The 17,680-nt window shown below is 44.5% G+C and overlaps 1 protein-coding gene and 2 non-coding genes across 3 annotated transcripts in view; 1 reads left to right on the top strand and 2 right to left on the bottom strand.

The window, feature by feature from the left end:
* Positions 1-17,680, top strand: part of LOC119395053 (phospholipid-transporting ATPase ABCA3-like) — a 263,150-nt gene that overhangs the window by 122,062 nt on the left and 123,408 nt on the right. The window lies entirely within an intron of this gene.
* Positions 8,136-8,207, bottom strand: Trnat-ugu (transfer RNA threonine (anticodon UGU)). Its single transcript has one exon. It is a non-coding gene; the product is annotated as a tRNA-Thr (tRNA).
* Trnat-ugu (transfer RNA threonine (anticodon UGU)) lies at positions 13,093-13,164 on the bottom strand. The gene has a single exon. It is a non-coding gene; the product is annotated as a tRNA-Thr (tRNA).

Here is a 17,680-nt window from a genome sequence, read left to right as displayed (position 1 = left end):
ACGACGCGAAAAGCTCGCGTCAAGAGGTATGGAAAACCTCCGTGTTACTACGTCAGTTAATGTGACATTACAGAAACGTGGCGTAGAGTAGCAAAGCGGGGATGTTAGCCGAAAGATGTGCCGTCTGCTACACTACACCGTGCATCTCCGGTTTATGGCACCAATTCTACGAAACGCGCAGCTGCGCTTCCCGGTAACGAGGGCATGTCGTCGTCACTATAGATAGTCGTCGGGCGAATAGGACTGTGAGCGTATGCGCTGACGCCAAGGGAAAGCATTTCGTCTTTGATCCTTTGGCTTAGGACCAACGCCCCCATTGGTCGGACGCTCAAGTGTTTCCATAGCGGTGCTGGGCAGTATCGAAGACACCATCTATGTTAGATACTACAGTTGAAACTCAATTTACCGAAGTGTGACTGTGCTCGAATTATTTCTTCAAATCGGGAAATTCATAACAATCCAGAAAAAGATTTTTCGGTCCTTCGCAACTTTATTGTAACGTAGTGACACCCAGAAGCTACCGTGACAATGAATTTGCCGATAATGATAATGTATGGGGTTTTACGTCCCAAAACCACGATACACGTCCCAAAAGCACGATATGTCCCAAAACCACGAGAGAGGCCGTGGTGGAAGGCTGCGGGAATTTAGACCATGTGGTGCTCTTTAGCGTGCACTGACATCTCACAGTACACGGGCTTCTATCATTACGCCTTCGCCGAAATGCGACCTTTACGGCCGGGATCGAACCCGCGCCCTTCTGGTCAGCAGTCAAGCACCGTAACTACTGATCCGCCGTGGCGGACTGAATTTGCCGATAAGCTGCGCCTGTGCGTGCGAAAAGTCGAGGAAGGTGGCCTGGATCTGCAACCTCCAATGTCCGGGTGACGCAGGCGAAGTACAGTCACGAGAAGCTATGACAGGCTGCTGATACGCAAACACGAGGAGAACGAACGAAGTGATTGTGTTAGCAGGGGAAGCAAAAAGTCACAGTTTCGCCGCATGGGCGAAGCAATGAATGCGATAGCAAGAAATTGAAATGTCACACGAAGAACCAGAAGCAGCTCGATACTTGCAGCGCGCCGCTGAAGCACAAAAAAGCACGCCCTAAAAGAACGCACAGGCATGCACAGGGCAAGCGTGAACTAACAACTGTCGCAGTTATTACGTCTTTGTACTTGAGCAACGCGTTGCAAGTGTCAATAATGGAGAATAAAACGCTCTTAGATATTTCTTCATCTTTTAAACTGCGGCGCGTGGAGCAACCCCTTGCCACGCGGGGGCGTCTGATGCAAGGTGTGCCCGGTGTTCTTTGTGTTTTTTTCTTGTTTTTTTACTCTAAAGGTACCTCTCGGGGAATGGGAATTTCTTATATCCGGAAATTCGTAAAATCGGGTTTCGTTAGGTTGAGTTTCAAGTATACGTTTAGATACTATTCGGGTGTAGTGTATCCCTATCGTGCTTTGTCTGGCAAGACGTGCGTCGGTATATATCGGTATTTCCGATACGTGGATTTAAGGCACAAAATACCTGCGATCGTAAGAGTAGCGTGCGAAGCAGTTGGCCGAACGCCACTTTTGAAGCTGATACTGCTGCCACTATGCCACCAGAATAAAACTAAAGGCATAGACATTCTTTTAGTAAAAAAAAAATGAAACTACGCCGAGGAACAGGAAAAACACATGGACAGGACGAGCGCGGACTCAGAACTGATTTATTCGAGCGACACATCTTTTTCACAACAGCTAAGCGCATGCGTAACAGTTATTCAGTTAGTCAGCGCTGGTCCTGTCCATGTCTTGTTCCTACGCGTAGTTTCATGTTTTCTTTTACAATGTCCTAACAATATCTGGGGTTTAACGTCCCAAAACCACGATATGATTATGAGAGACGCCGTAGTGGAGGGCTCCGGAAATTTCGACCACCTGGGGTTCTTTAACGTGCACCTAAATCTAAGTACACGGGCCTCAAACATTTTCGCCTCCATCAAAAATGCAGCCGCCGCGGCCGGGATTCGATCCCGCAACCTTCGGGTCAGCAGTCGAGCGCCATAACCACTAGACCACCGTGGCGGGGCTTTCACAATGTCTTACCAACTAGCTCCCCACCACGCGCGTGGGGTTTCTGCGTACCTATTGGTAGAGTAGAGTCACGTGGTGGCGCTCGAGCCGTTTCGACAAAAGCAAGTGTGCAACCATCTTCGCCCAATCTTCTGCTTTGTAGATTTTTTTTTGCTTTTTGGCTAGGTCAATGCTATTTCATTTGCTTGTAGCCACTGCCCCGTGCTGCGAACTCCAATAAATGCGACGTCAATTGCGCAAATTTCGATGTCGCTATAGTGTTATCGAAGTTTATCTTGGATGGTACATCGTTTCGAAATGTGAAGATCGCAAGAATGTGCGGATTTGCGTCTCGTGGATTTCACACATCAGCTATTTGAAGGATCTCGTGAATGCAAGATCGACATACTGGAGTTAAGGCTTGATAAGTTGCTTCATTCTGCAAAGAAAGGAAAACAGCGCTGAATTTGAGACGAACACAAAGGAAGACAGACGGCGACAGGCAATGGTTAACAACTCATCTTTAATTCCGTGAAGTAGGCACATTTATGCCATGACAGTCAAAACACACGTGACCACCATTAATGTCCTATCAGCACTCTGACATCAACATCACCGCATCATCACTCGGTGTCACAAACACGCGTGAATCATCTGAATGATAAAAAGTCAATTTCTTTTTACAGTGAAAGCTGTTCACAACAAGGTCACAACAAGGGCCGTTTTTGGCGCCGTAGTTGTCCGCCGCCGCCGCCGCCGTCGCCGCTATCGCCGTAACCACTATCGCGCGAAAGAAAAAAGGAAAATAAAATAAGAAAGAAAATAAGAAAAAAACTAAATAAAAGAATTATCCGAGATGGAAGGAGGTTCGAACCTGGGCCCTCTGCGTGGTAGCCCAGTATTCTACCTCAGAGCCATGCCAGTGCTTTGAACTGCAAAAAGACCCTACACAGGCTTCATGTCGGGAAGGAACCACATTAACATATGTAATGTAGCGTGGTAGAAGAGGAAAATATTAACCAGGCGTCACACAACGCAAATTCTGTAACGGGGCGTCACGAAATGCGAGTTGCGCAACGAGTGGGTTGTTGAATGCTTCCAACCCATTACAAAGGGCTCTGCCATAATTCTTCATCGTCATCAGCCACAGCATCAACAAAGTGCACATAATGCCTTACAGGTGTTTAGCGGGTACCACGGTTCTCCGCAGAATGACGAAAAATTACATAGTGACTGCTTCCCTACTTCACAAAAATTATGATGATTTATAGCCTAGTGGGTTCCTCGCAAGTGCACTTCTATCGGTTTCAAGGAAGCCCGTAAGGCTTCCATGAACCATTTCCTCAGGGTCTCCATAAAGTTAACTCCCCCTCTCTTTCTGTTTCACGTTAACGTATGTTATAAAGCGTGGTGGAAGAGTTAGATAACGACGGCGCATCATACAATGCGAATTACGTAACTAGTGGGTCGTTTAAAGCTTCCAACCCATTACAAAGGGCTCAGCCATAATCACAGTAAACTTTTTGACGCCTGTTGCAATACGATGCTGATTGCTTGTCCTGGATGCTCCTTAGCTTTTTCAGAAGCGACTCTGCGACAGAAATTAACAGATTTAGCAAAAACCCTGCTGCCTTGAGACGTTCGAGCTGCTTACTAAAGCTCTCTGAAATTAAGTGGGGACATGACTTGTTTAGAGCATTCATGAAGCATGTTGTGACAATGGACCTTTTCACTAGCTTTGAATGACAAGAATCAAACGCAATAGTAGTGGCTTGCTGGCGCGTGGCTCATACGACCAGCAAATATGAGCTGTGACAAAGCTGAGCTTTAGATCAAGAAACCTAATGGTCCGCCCCGCTGGTAACTCCTACGTTTAAACATGTGGCTTAAAATACTCTCGAAATTCATTTAACACTTCAAACATCAATAGTTCTAGGCCCGCTTCGTGTTTGTTTAGAATTACTAAAAAATCACCTACGTAACGAATAACCTTCGCTAACCTTGAACATTTCAGTTGGTCCTGCGGTCGCCTATCTAGATGTCCTAAAAAAATCACTCAAAACAGGTGGTATGCTGGAACCAATGTAGACTCCGTTAGCCTGAATATAAGCCTTCTCTTCCCATGTTGCGAACGTCGTAGGTGCATAGTTAAAATCTAGATAGGCGACTGCCGGACCAACTAAAATGTTCAAGATTGACGAAGGCTTTCTGTTACGTAAGGGATTTTTTACTAAATCGACGCTATGTAAGACTATTTTGAGAAATTAATAGTTACTCTGCGGAAGGTTTAATATGCAATGAAAATATTTTCCGGCCACTGTAGCTTGCAAATCTTAAGAAAGAATTCCCAAATTTGAGAAAATCTTCTTCTAGTCCACATTGAGACTCAATTTACACCCCGTGGTGCTCCAATTAAAAATCAGCTTCATACCTCACTTGAAAGCTAATAAATAGTTATTCTTATATGGCAAGTTTTATCCTTAGATATCTTGTTTTAAGCAAGAAAATAATTTCTTAAGTTCCAAATTGACGGCAATGGAGAACTTCGATGAGGAAGCCGCCGTATGAGCAAATGGAAGATACCCCGTCAATGAGGAAATTGAAAGATTATTTCCTTGCAAAAAGCAAATTAAAAAAACGTAATGATGACACTCGCCATGTAAGAACTATTATTTGCTTTTGATTGTGGTATATTTTTAACTGGCGCACCACTGGGTGTAAATTGCGGCTCAACGTGGACCAAAATGGAGATTTCGCAAATGTGTGATCTGTTCTTGTATAGGACAGAATAATGGCGGCAGTGTGTTGCATCTGTATCTCAATTTCTTCTCGCCTAAGTATCTTCCATCATATCGCGATACAATTTCAAAGTATGTTTTCCCAGCTATGTTTCATATTGCAAATGGTCGCTGTGGTTCGGCGGATATATTCCCTCAAAAGCGTCAACATATTTGCAGCACACGTATTTGCAACATATTTGCAACACTTCTCTGACGTCAGCCTTCTGCAGCTCTCTCCTTACGTTTTGCTTACACTTATTCGCGAAAAGGCCGGGAAAGGAGCCACGCTTTATTTCTAGACTACACAATTCAAATAAGTTAGCTTTAGGTCACCTGTTCTTTGTGGAAGCTCATCACAGTGTTCTCTGCAAGCATGGAAAGCTCATCCTGTAGTCAGTTTTGTGTACCGTTACCGTCCGATTTCAGTGATGTGCTCTTTTAATCTTTTGCAAGAGTAGGTGTTTAGCCCAGTGAATAGCGGAGGCCCAGAAGCATGATCTGGTTGTACGGATGTCATTAATCGTCATCTCTTGGCAGAAACCTGCTCAAGAATAGCGGCATATTGTAACCAGAATTCCCGAACGGCACATGTACATATCGGTCAATGTACGCAACAATACATTGAAGTGCTGAATACCAGCAGCCTGAACCTGAGTGGCTGGCCAGGTTCGAAACCCCGACAGCCCTCAAGGAAATGCGTGGGGACAAAGTGACGCCATAATAACGGATAGCCACTAATTCGTATTTTTTTGCTGTGTTCGGTCCAGTCGTTAGGACACCAGCCTGCGGAGCGTGGGGGCTGAGTTGGCAGTTATGAATATTTTTGACGTCTACAATCCTCCACGTCAGCTTTACATCTAGTCCCGGAAAGCGTCTTTAATTGCGTATGCATTTAAACACTGATTCAACTAAAACCTGTTCGTTGGGCCGACCCTCTGTGATTTAAGACGATCGCCCCGATAAAGGAGTGATCGTACCAATTAAAGCAAATTTGTATGGCATCGCTGGGTTTGAACCTAGCCTTTGAAGCTAGGTTCAAAATGCACTCGACAAGTGTCATTTCATAGCGGCATTACCTAATTGTTCCTCTACAGTCCAGCAACACTGCTTGTTCTACGTTTTTCCGTTACTTTATGCTTTCATTCTCCTTTGAATATCTGTCTTATTTCGCTTTACATCATTACTTGATATGTTGTCTCTTCATTAGCACTAATTATGCATAATATTTAACAAAGGACATATCATTTATCAAACGCCATGCACTCATGCATTTGATCTTTCTTCCACCTTCCATAAAAATGAATGGATTCCGGGCTCTATTTATTTGTTTGGAAGGCCTATAAACTGTATGTGAGAATAAACTCTTCCAACTTTTCTGAAAGCGCCCGCCAAAAATCTCGTATAATGGAATAAAAAGTCTTACCAATCAGGACTCGCCGATCAATAGTTAAAGTGGCCAACCATTCATCATCAATAGATTTAAAAACAATCGACCATCCCTCTTCTTGGATGGTAATTTTCTTTTAATCGTTACCATCGAAATACTTTTCTTGCGGTACAACCTTACCCGAGTGCGTTAATTGGCTCATTGTGCGACCCTGTCGTCGTCTGATATCCATAACAGAAAAACATCGCACAGGCTACGTCATCTTCATGAAGCAAGAACTCAGGAGCTCTTGCCCTGTCGGGTAAACGGGGAAAACGGAAGTTTGCATTGGTGTGTGCGTGCCTGACGTATATGGCTGAATTTGACGCCGTACGCGATTGAGATCACATATGATGCAACTTTGCACTCGTGCACACAACGCAGGAGCCCTAAACTCGGCGATATTTCACCGCTAGACAAATGATGCTCTCGCATTTACGCATCGTGAGGATTTCATAGGTACCGCAATAAATCTTATGAATATCACAAAAAGAAATGAAAATTACTAACTCCTAAACATAGCGCTCAATGTTAAGATAACATCAGAACCCATAGCGTTTTAAATGAACACGAGGCGAGATGAACACAGCACAAGCGCTCATCTTACTCGTGTTCGTGTAGTGCGCTATGGCTCCTGAAGTACGAAGGACTGCGAGCCCGCCCAAACGTCCTGCCTTCTGAAGCTGAGATAAAACCCACTCTAAAAGAAAAATAAAGAAAGAAGAAAATCCTACATTGCCATAAGTTACTTTCGTACAAAGTGTAGTGTAAAACAAATGGTCTTAAGAAGTAATCTACACGTTTCACCGGAAATTTGAGAAGTTGCTTTGCATGACTGCAGTTAACTTGTGTCTTCTCCTGAATAAAATTGAAACGAATAATTTTTTCGTATACAATTTTGGAGGTACATTGTTTTTCTATGGGCACATATAGCGAAGCGCGATAACGAGTCGGAACCATAAATCGCAGAGTGCAATATTTAGCCACAGTGCCCTCGACTAAACTATTCCACGGTAATAAAACTAAAAGCGTTGCTAAAAATGAGTGCCGCCAGTGGAGATGGAACTCTCGACCTATGGTTCACAAGACGAGCGATGTGCCACTGAGCAGTAGCGGCGACGATGACGATGCTATCTCACGCATCTTTACTGAAGGGACGTTATTGAAACAAAAAAATGCATTTGGCTAAAAGATGGATGCATGGAAAGCATTGCTCCACACAAAACACTAAAAGCGCAAATAAGATATAAATAGCGCGTAATAGAACATGCGCGGAGCACGTGTGCTCTCTGGTGGACAAATATAGTTACCGAAATATGTTTATTCCCACAATGTCGCACATTTACTTTCCACAAAGGCGCCATCCGCCTAATGATAACATTTGAGAGACCGTACATTAGTTGCAGAGAAATGCTCAGAACACACACGCTTTTCGCAAACTGCCGCTCTACCTCAGTAGATATGTACGGAAATTCCCAGCAGACTAAATGATTTGAACCCTTCACTTCCGGCGTACTGAAATGAGGTTCAAATGCCGCCAGTTCTTTAACGTACACCAATTCAACGCGGAAATTTGGGCTAGTTGGTGGGTGTATAACATTTGCATCTTAGCAAGCGCAGCGGAACAAAAACAAGGGAAAGGAACGCGTAGACAGGACGGGCGCCCGTCCTGCCTACGCGTTCCTTTCTCTTGTTTTTGTTCCGCTGCGCTTGCTAAGATGCAAAAGTTCGTACATCCAAAGTTTGAGTACGTGCACTGATAGCGTGGTATGGGTCTTGTTGGTACACTAAGGAATCAAATATAAGCTTTTGCTTCCGAGGAAACTATAATATCAATAAAAAAATGACAAGTGGCGAAATAAAAAATGCAGCCGCCAGTGAGGATCGAACTCACGACCGCTGGTTTACAAGACCAGCGCTCTGCCACTGAGCTATAGCGGCGTCGGTGGCGGATGCTGCTATCTTACGCATTATTTACTTCGGGGATTCCTGTAAAGTCGAATAACAAGGACTGCCCCTCTGATTTAGACAAAAAAAAACGTTGGTTTTATTTTTAGTGGGGACGGTAGTGACAACGGATTGCTAACTTCATTATTTATGCTGACAGTTAACTGGCCCTTAACTTAAGTTATACTCCGTTATCATAAGTATCCAATATAACTTGTAACCTCCATCAGAACCGCGGATTTCAATTTGTAGGAAGACTTCTTTTGAATATTCGGTACACCGGAAGTAAGTGCTCGACCGGAAGTGTTTGGAAGAGAAGCAAGAACAGCACTCGGTACTCGTGCCAATAACAAGATTGAGATTGTGCGGATGTAAAGCAGGCTCCATGCAATATTCTCCATTTCAAGCAAGTGACAATAGCTCATTTGAAAAGTTGCAGAAAAAAATATTGTACTACCGAAACGAGACTCACAAAACAAGGGAAACGACAGTTACCACTTATCGGATGTGATGATTGACCCAAAAACCAAAGGGAAACGACAGTTACCACTTATCGGAAGTGATGATTGACCCAAAACCCAAAAAGCACGATTACTACCCCTCCTTAAGCCTGCGAGATTGTAGTTGGCATTATGGAAGTGCGCGCCGTGCAGGAAAACATCGCTATGACGTGCCAGGATATATAGGTCACTTCCGCTGAGGCCATTCTTAAGGCATATAGTAAACCTGAGTGCTATTTAATAACTGATAAGGATCGTATACGATCTCTGAAAATATCCTTGTATAAAATCCCTGCATGAAATCCTTGATAATTGCCAAAAATAGTTACCAGGCGGCTATTCAGTTCGCAGTTTGCATTTTTATAAGTATATATATATTGCGGCTTGAGCTAGTTGGTTTGTAATCACACTGGCAGGTTTTTGCAGCGCGCGAACATAGGAAAATAGGACAGAGTAGACAGAAAAGGCGCTGACTTTGTGAAGTAAAGTCAGTTGGAAGCCAGTGCTATTTCTGTACACTCTGTCCAATTTTGCTATGTTTCCGCGCTGCAAAAGCCCAGCATTTTGTTTTTTAATGAATACTGCTCATTCTGAACAAAGTAACCGCAGGTGACATTTTTAAAAGGTGCCCTTATAGGCGGACACCTTTGATGTCAACACGAGCGAAAATATTGAGCTTATCACGTAGTCGGTGGGGGTCAAACTTTCGTTAAACTTTTCACAAAGCTATTTTGTGCTAAATGTTACTTTATACCTTGTTACTAATGCCAACGAAAGTATAGAGAATGTTATTCGTAGTAATTATGATATAAGTGTGAAGGAAGTAAAGTGGATGAAAAGACTACTTGGCGCTGGCAGAGACCGAACCTGCAACCTTCTAATTACGCGTCCGATGCTCTACCAATTGAGCTACAGCGGCTGTCATCCCCCCGTACAATTAACTGGGTATATCTGTGCATTTAAACCGGGGAGTGTTAGCTAGCCCCTGCCGATGGCAGCCATGGCGGCGAGTGTGCAACACACTTTTTTTTTTCGCCTACTGGCGTCACGTAGCACTTGATCTATTTATGAGCTGGCAGCTGCCCAATAATCCCTCGCACGCTACCTGAAGGCATGAAATCTGCCAGAACAAGGCCCTCGCTATGAATGAAGGAAAGGAGGGGAATTTTAAGGACTCATTTCTCTTTGTTAAACGCAGTATTATTAGACGCAATCTGTTAGTCACAATAATATTGTGTCTAACAAAGAAAAACCAGCACTTAAAATTCTCCTTCTTTCCTTTATACCTTGTTATAAGATAAAAATATAGCACTGTTAATGAGGCTGGGGTTCTGCAACTGTTTTCTGAAAAGGAATGTACGAAAACGTATACGGGACTTTTTATCAGCGTCAAAGCCACATGAGCGAAAACAGCATAGTGACAATCTAAATGGGGTTTTCCTTCTTTCTGTGACGTCACTCGAATGACTCCGCTAATGTGACGTCACTCTAATGGCCCCTCCACGCGCCACAGTTTCCAAGAAAACAAATATCTAAGGGCGTTGGGTTGCAGCGCGCTGCTCAAGCACAAATAAGTCACTGGGACTGTTGTTTGTTCACGCTCGTCTTGTCTACTGTGCGTTCTTTGCGAGCGTCCTTCGTTGTGTTTGAGCAGCGCAGAGCGCTGCAAGTGTCAAGCTGTTACTGTTGTTAGTTCGTGGTCATCCTGTACGTGTTCTTTTCGTGAGCCCTTTGCGCTTGATGGGCGCGCTGCAAGTATTGAGCTGCTTGGTGTTCTTCTTGTGAGTGTAATTCATTGCTATCGCATTCTTTGCTTCGACTTTGCGGCGAAACTTTGACTTTTTTGGTATGTAAATATTGGTGTGCACACTTTCTGGATGACCATATATATTGCTAATAGATGATATACCGTAACAATATTATCGTTCTACATTCTTTAACCGCAGTGACCTCAGTAAAAGAAATATCCATGAAGTAAGTAAAAAAATAAAGGGTGAGAACTAGTGCTGCTAGTAAGGTTTGAATTCACGACCTCTGGTTTACGAGACCAGCGCTCTACCTCTGAGCTATAGCGGCGACGGAGACGGTTGATGATAATTCGCGTGTTCTCCGGTTATAGGATGATTCCCAGAAAAAAAAAGATACCTGTATTCAAAACCAAGGTGCAAGGTAGTGGGTACGTGTACCCAACATATGACACTATGAGCGAAAATAGAACGTAAACACTGCTCATGTAATAGCACATGCGCAGAGCTCGCGTTTTCTCGAAGTAAAAAAAAAAGGTGTTTAAAGCAGTCCGTTCCTTCTAAAAAGTTAAAACCTAAGGTTCCCTTGGGGCTGCAGCCGTAAATATCTTTCACAAAAACAGAAATGCCCTGGTTATGGTTAGACTGGTTAATGCTGAACATCAAAAAGGAGATGCACATACAGGAATGCTCGGAAATCCCGCGCTTTTAATAAACGGCCGCTAAATCTCAGCAGTTACGTGCCTAGCTGCTTAACACACACAAGATCGTTCATCCCTACCATCGTGACGTTATTAAAGGGCGTTGAATTGCCGTCTGCTCTTTACGTACACCGGATGGTTGACGAGAGATTACAGGTTGTTAAAACGTCTTCCGGAATCACCCAGACTTTGGCGTAAACAATAATCAAATTCTAGCTTAGCTCCTAGAAACATACAATGGTAGTAAGAATAGGGGTGTGCGAATATTCGAAAGTTTCGAATATTCGTCGAATATTACATTCCAAATATTCGTATTCGATTCGAAAATCGCGTATTCGAAAAGTTTCGAATATTCGATAACTTCGAATAATCGAAAAATTCGAATATCATGCATAAAATAACTCGTCTTCCACATTTCTGCTGCGTTCGTATCGCTAAAAACTTTGCCGAGAGCAGCGATAAACATCGTAAGTACACGGAGGCACGATATCTGCCTGCGACGAGTGCCCCAATACGTATTATTTATTGCTGGTGTATCTCCGACGCGCAGCGCTGTTGGCGATCATGTAACCGTACATTTTCAATATTATGCGGCCGTAACGTGCCTCACTACCACTCGTTCACTATGCTGGGCCACTTCTGAAGAAAGACAGTGACCCATGTGACTGGTGGCGGACTGTAGGCACCTTCAGATACCTCAGTCTGGCAAAGCTTTGCCCCATGTACCTCCCTATACCAGCCATTTCTGTTCCAAGCGAGCGTGCCTGTTCAGTGGCAGGGGGGGGGGTGTCTCTGTTACAAGGGAGAGCCTGCTGCCTGATCATGTGGAGCAACTCATATTTCTTCATAATAACATCTAGTCATTACATTCATTGTGCCGTGATATTTGCTTGTGTTGTGATGTGCATTGTGCTAGCCTGGACATCGTGTTCTGGAGATAGCAGTGTGTGTTTTGTTGCCAGTAAGGCTGTTAATGTTTTTTTTTTTCAAATAGCTACATGTTAAACAAAATATCGTTACTGTGGAGGCATTTTTCCTTTGATATTCGATATTCGATTCGATATTCGAAGGTGGATATTCGTATTCGATTCGTATTCGAAAAATTTGATATTCGCACACCCCTAAGTAAGAATAAATGAGAGGGACAAGACAAATAATACAGCCGCCAGGGCGGATCGAACTCACCACCGCTGGTTTACAAGACCAGCGCTCTGCCACTGAGCTTAGCGGCGACAGAGACGGTTGATGATAATTCGCATGCTCTTCATTGATAGGACAATCCCAACAGTAAAAAAAAATATCGCGATACGTTTATTCGAGAGCCAGATTAATTGCATTAAGTAGCAATATGCATGGTACCGGGCCCGTGTACGCATTGAACATAAAACACTATAGGCGAAAATTAAACGTAAAACAGCTCACGTAACATAACATGCGCATAGCTCGTATTTTCTCGTGGGAACAAAGGTGGTTACAACAATCAGTTTCATCTAAAAAGTTAAAGCCTAATGTTTCCTAAATGATGAATCCGTGCAATATCTTTCACAGCAACAAAAATACATAGTTGTGGTTACAGTGTTTAATGCTGAACACCCAGAATTGAGTACGCAGGCTGGAATGCTCAGGAAGACCAAGCTGTTTATAAACGGCTCCTATAGCTCATTTGATATGTATTGCGCTGCGTAGCACATACAGGATGTTTTATCCCTATCCTCGCGGTCACAATAAAATGGTTTAAACCGTCGTCTGTTCTTTACATACACCGGTTCTTTTACTCAATGCAGAGAGCCTGCGATAAGGGATTGCAGGTTTTTAAAACTTATTCTGAATAACCGAGATTGAGGCACGTTTAAGAATCAAATTGTAGGTTAGCTGCTTATAAAATAACAATGGAAATAAAAAAAGAAAACGACAGTGACGAAACAAAATGCGCTGCCGCCAGTGAGGATCGAACTCACGACCGCTGGTTTACAAGACCAGCGCTCTACCACTGAGCTATAGCGGCGACGGTGGCAGACGACAGTGTAATACCTGTTCTTAAATGAAGCTATTTCTCTGAAATCCAAGAAAAAGTAATGCCTCTCACATTGGCAGAAGAGTCGTTGGTTAAAACCTCGTTTTCATTAATTGTGGGGGGGGGGGGGGTATTGACAGCTAGCAATTTCAAGGACTATCACCGCAATCAATGTTTGTGTATTCGTCTGTTCCTTTCCTTGCATCAATGGGTTATCCATTCTGAACTGCTCCTAGCAAATGTAGGGCCTCACGGCATGTTACCTGCTGTCACTGAACGAACTTAGTCTGTGTGGACCTTCCACGGCATGCTCCGAGTTCATATATTCGAAACAACTGTGCACATATCAGCGATGGTTTTTAAATATTTATAATTGCTGGGATTTGATGTGCCATAACCACAATATGATTATGAGGCACACCACATAGTGTAGGTGTCCGGAAACCTCGACAACCTGGGGTTCTTTAACCGGCGCCTAAATCAAAGTACACGGGCCTCGAGCATTTTTGCCTCCCTGGAACCTGCGACGTCCGGTTCAGCAGTCAGCGATGCTTTTTCGCATCAGTAAATAGCCGTATACTTGTAGAGAACCACTCACTTCATGTTGAAAATGCTGCCTTTTGTAGCATGAAATTGCTGCTCCCAGGAGTATTACGTAATCGTTTATAACGCAATATCCTAAGCCGAAGCCGGTTGAATATTTCTTTCAGTTCAAAGGGTCCTTCAACACTGGTTCAACATGGTGAGAAAACGCTGCCAATCTCTAGTTGAGGCTCCTGAGAACCCGCGAGCCGTATATTATGGCGTGGCCTGGAATAAACGAGTAATTCTCAGTCAGCTAGAAATCGTTCTCGCTTTTCTCGATAAATGATGCCATATACCCAAATTCACGGCCATTGACTTATTTGAGCATTCTGAGCACGGCCGGGCTAGACCGCACGCGCGCTCCTTTCCTTACGGCCTTCTCACCCGTCGCGAAAGCAATGGGAGAGTTTCTCAGTATGTTTCGCCGCCCGTCGGCGGTAGGGGCGCTGCGACCCTGACCGTGCATCTGCTGCGCCGCGCACACGGCACAAGAGAGTTGCTCGATGTGAAACCGCGGAAGGGGGGTTCTCGACGGAGGAAGGGGAGGGGGATTATTCAAGAAGTCAGGGGTAAAGGGAGGATCGTCTCCTTTAAAAAAAAAGCTAATGTTATCAGACGGCTCCCCGCATAATGTCGGTATGCATGTGCTCGTGGATAATACAAGCAACTCAGTAAAACTGCGGAAGAATCGGCTAACGAGGCATAATGCAGGAGGGTAGCGAATTGGGCGAGTTGGAAATTGCTCACGATGGTTAGCGCAAACGTAACACGGACGAAAAGAAGAAAAAACGACGACACAAGCGCTATCTAACAACTGAATGTTTATTGGAAAAAATCACATAAGAAAGAGAAAAAACAACAAACCCGCACATGCGCCAAAGATAATTGACAGATAAAAACGTGTATGCTAACGAAACTATGCCCTTTCCAGGAAAGGCAGTTTCTTAGCGCTGTTGTAGACGAGGACACAAAGGAAGAGACACCAAGTGAAGGCAATTTTGTTCGAAGCGATCAAGGAATAAACTTTATTGTTGTGAGTAGCGCCCATGTGTCTAGTGTCTCTTCCTTTGTGTCCTCGTCTACAACAGCGCTAAGAAACTGCCTTTCCATTATGCACCAACAAGCCCACATCGCTACGCTTTCCAGGAAAGACACTTCCTCATCAATCAAAGCGATAGAAGGGCAGCTCACGCAGTTCTCTTTCTTAGACATATATATTTGTGATTTTTCCAATAAACATTCAGTTGTTAGATAGCGCTCAATTGTGTCGTCGTTTTTTCTTCTTTTCGTCCGTGTTGCGTTTGCGCTAACCATCACGAGGCATAATGCAGGAGGCATGAAGCACTGGCAACGATCAGAGAGAGAGATAAACAACGCTGCACCTGTTCTGCAAGCAGAGAGCACCAAATACCTTTGGCCCTTGGTCTCGTTGGACAATGAGGCCGCAATTAAGAGAGCTCGCCTTCCCTTTGCTAGCTATTTTCTATTTATTTATTTTTCCAAATACATTTGGAGTGGTTTTCAGGGCTAAATGCTGCGGTCTGCAGCTTGACAGCTCTTTGAAACACGTACGTGAGTTGTATATATAATGGTTGAAAATAACTGCGTATAGGGAGAAAGAAAGTAAAAAAAAAAAACAAGAGAGGACTCTTGCTGCTGAATAACCCCTTCGGACGGCACGCCCCGAGAGTGGTACCTGGTGTTAACACCACCTGGAAACATTAATTCCAGGGACTCCGAGCTCTTTTGCGTTCCTTTTGTTAGCGTCAGGATGGCTGGGCCGTAAAATAAGACACAATAGAAAACGCAACGCACGACACACAGTTAAAAGGGAAAAAGAAGTTTACATTTAATTATCAACAACTTAGTACAACGCAAAACTCATAACACAAAGTCGCATACGTATATTCGCTCAAATCGCACTGCTAACAACGCACAACCGCTCTAATCGCACCGCTAAAACGCACAACCACTCAAATCGCTCGCACTTTTCAGACTCTCCTCGTCGCTTATTATTATTACAGACCTCGGATTTGACTCTTGCACTGCGCTACTGACGACCAACAACAGGCAGCATCAGCTGTACAAGCTACTGGGGGCACAAGACAGGAACGAACTACACAACCCGAGGCCTGAGTTTCTAGCTCTTTTGGACAAGATAGTGGTCTTTTTCGATAAGGCCTCTGAACACCTGCCACGCAGGAATGTGCTAGGAGTTATGGAAACAGCAGTCCAGCCCACTTGCAACGCGCTCCCATCTTAAGTTGCCCTGAAGGCGTTGACGACAGCCAATCCCGACGATCCGCAGTTCTCATAGCCGAAATATTCCTAAGACTTCTCCTCGTCAATCACACAAACCAACTGACTGACGCGAACGACAAGCCTTCCACCTACGCACACAAGCCGACTAGGAAGCATTTTAGGTTGTGAACGAGACATTTGTGAAGTCCGGCAAAGTTTTCACTTGAAAGCGTTCAACTATTTGCGAGTGCTTACGAGCAATAAATATTTATTTCCAGACCTCAGAATGTCTACACGTTTGATGGCGGAGCGCTGTACTCCCGGCTCTTGCATTTATACGTTTTTCGATAAGCTTAAGCTCGATGCACATTGCGAATATAAGAAGTCAGAATGAACCATGTGTGCGTCTTCAACGATTAGGCAACTTGTTTTTCAACGCGCGGTGAGTGAAGAAGCGCGCCCGAACTCATGTGCCGGCGTTGCGCGCGCTGCACGGAGCGGCGGAGGAGGGTCAGGGTCGCAGCGCCCCCCTCAAAGCAGCGGCGAGAGGTATGTACTACACCCGATGCGAAGGCCGTAAGAAGCGAGCGCGCGCGTGCGGTCTAGCCCGGCCGTGTTCTGAGCAGCAAAGTTACCGCGGACGCCGCGGGAGGCCGCCACGTGCCCGCGCGCGCGCGTTCGCGATCACTCTCAAAGTAAGCGGCGCGTTCGAAGAAGAGAAAAAGGGCTCAAGGTCATGACGCACACGTGTCGTAACTTCTTTGCCCCGTTCCATCCCTTCCTTCTTAGCTTCCAGCCAGCTTGTCGGGGCGAGAGGAGAAAGCAATTACAGCGTGCGACAAATCTCTGACTCCGCTCGTATGTGACGGATTCGAAAAATTTTTGCGACGGTCGTTTTGCGCTGCAATAAACTCCTTTAATAAAGCCCTTCGATGGTTACTTGGAAAAGTGATTCAGGGCGCATTGAAGCATTTCTTTTGGCAATGCAACATAAGGCCGATTCATATATGTTCCCGAAGATTTGGAGCATCGTGGGCGAAAAGAAATTACCTGCGATGTAAACAATTGTGGTTATGAGCGTCACGATTGAAGAGTGATACTTGAGTAGGGTACAGACACCACGAAAAAAAAGTTATTTCTGAAACAAAAGATTCTCTTTTGGCATCATAACACAGGTTTGCCGGCTACAGGGCATAGAAAGTGCAAAATAAGCCACGGAACAAAGGAACAAAAAATGCAGTTCAGTGTTAATGCGTTTGAGGTTAGAACACCGTAGATTGGTTTCCGATCAGCGCTCATGCACTCCGTACAGATGGTTAACGAGCGAGGTGAAACGTGTGGCCCGGTTATTTAGCGCGAGCTATGATCTATCGAAGTGTCTTCTGCTGCAACCTTTGATTCCTTTATTCGCACGTTTAAGAGAAGCGCGTTTTCAACTCAGCGTTTGGTGACGTTAGCGTAAAGGATATTAAGAACACCTAAAGGATTTTATGGGGAGAGGTAAAAACGGCGGCGGGTATCTTTCCTAGCCACATATGCTCAAAAAACTTAAAAAAAAAATCAGTTCAAGCACGCAGACGCTTCGAGGCATCGCGTGCTAGCTTTGATTCTTACTTATAAGCTGTATATCGCTAGGCTGCGGAAAAATGTGGCGGTCCGTGAGTGCGGGGAGACTATCATC

Source organism: Rhipicephalus sanguineus, chromosome 5, assembly GCF_013339695.2.
Source record: "Rhipicephalus sanguineus isolate Rsan-2018 chromosome 5, BIME_Rsan_1.4, whole genome shotgun sequence".
NCBI classification, from domain to species: domain Eukaryota; kingdom Metazoa; phylum Arthropoda; class Arachnida; order Ixodida; family Ixodidae; genus Rhipicephalus; species Rhipicephalus sanguineus.
Note: the sequence above shows the minus strand (reverse complement) of the source record. Positions and strands in the feature narration are given on the sequence as shown.